Below are 1,790 nucleotides of genomic sequence, written 5' to 3'. Positions count from 1 at the left end.
GGGTTTCGTCAGACGTTAGTGGCTGGAAATATGAGAAGCTGTGTCCCTACTCAACCGACAGAGGAATTACAGCCCAGGTGTACGCCACTTCCTCATAGTTCCAATATATCTCTGTTATATCATATCCCTGCTGTGACATAACCCTGTAATATTTTCCTACAATCTTAGTATATTCTTATACGTACCTACGATTCTAAAATAGTTCCGGAATATTTTCCTACAATTCTAAAATATTCCAATTATTTATTACAGCAATTCTAAAATATCACCATTTTATTTCATACAATATTCTTAAAATATTTTCCTAGGATTCTAAAAAAATTCTATTAGATTTCCCGACAATACTAAAATATTACTATTATATTTTTCTATAATGCTCTTATGTATTATTATTATCCTAAAATATTCTTAACGTATTTTTGATTTTGACTACAATCCTTAAACATCAATATTTTTCAACAATCCTAAAATATTCTTTATTATATTTTTCTACAACCTGAAAATATTCTTATATTTTTCTTAAAATCCTAAAATATTCTTGCATTTTCTTACAATCCTAAAATATTCCCAAATGAATTCCTGAAATATTGCAATATCTTAATATTCTTTTAAAATCTTCAGTTGTTTTAGAATCGTCTCAGAATTTGTCTCAGAAAATCACCAGTTATGTTGAATCAGAACTTTTTTTTTGTTTAAATCAAGTTTCCTCCTTTTAATTACTTGGAACGAAGGCGATTTCGGCGCTTAGGCCTCTGGGAAATGGAGTCCATGCTCATCCTCCAATGAATACGCCTCTTGTCTTTCCTGCATCATATAGCGAACACCAGCCCCTTTCCTTTTTTTCAAAATGTACACAGGGATGGGGGAAATGTTTTTTAATTCTCGGTGAGGAAAAAATCATTTTTAAGAGAATTTGAAAGGTTTTATTTTTTATATCTATGGCCAACCTGTAAGCTAGAAAAAGAAAATGGAAAAATAAAATGTTGTTAACTGAAATGAAAGACTAATTAATAAAGTTAAGACGGTCGGCTTTGATCATGAGTCATTCTGTAAAGGTGAAGCAGACAAAAACTGAATTAAAAAAATAATAATTGTGAAATTATCAGAAAAGAAAAATGTGATTTTAATTTTCTTCATTTCGTCCTGTTTCCCTTCTCAGCCATCGCAGTCACTTCCTTTGTGTCTCCTTACCTTTTGAATAAAACATGTGTTGCTGAAGAGTCAGATGCAACCATCTTGAAGATATAAAGATATGACATAATGCCTGTAACGGCCTCAATTATTCACCAGCTGGAGCTCAGACAACGACACTGGGCTGTCAAAGTTATGGCATTCTGATGTTTCATGGCGGCACATCGAAACTCGCGGCCACGCCACAGGACAAAAACTGATAGATTTGGACTTGTGGAGCAACATTAAACCTTGCCACGAGGCCACGCCCATGACCTTAAACGGAATACAACTCTTTGGATAACTTTTCCTCATAAAGGTCTTCAGATGACATCAACCGAATGTGGAGTCGCTGGGATTAATCCTCTAGGAGGAGTTCGTTAATGTATGATATTAGAAAAAGACCCAAAATGCGTCAAATTTGTACGAAAATTCAAAGTGGCTGACTTCCTGTTAGGCAGAGGTCATGGCGCCCAGAGGCTTTTTTGTAGGTCCTGACATGAGACAAGTGCCTACCAAATTCCGTTCATCTACATCAAATTTAAAGGTGGAGGCCTTGACTTTGAAATGTTGTAGGGGGCGTTATCGAGCCATTTTGACACAATTAGACAAAAGAGCCA

Source organism: Scophthalmus maximus, chromosome 5, assembly GCF_022379125.1.
Source record: "Scophthalmus maximus strain ysfricsl-2021 chromosome 5, ASM2237912v1, whole genome shotgun sequence".
NCBI classification, from domain to species: domain Eukaryota; kingdom Metazoa; phylum Chordata; class Actinopteri; order Pleuronectiformes; family Scophthalmidae; genus Scophthalmus; species Scophthalmus maximus.
The sequence above is the reverse complement of the archived record's forward strand: the minus strand, read 5'-3'. Positions refer to the sequence as shown.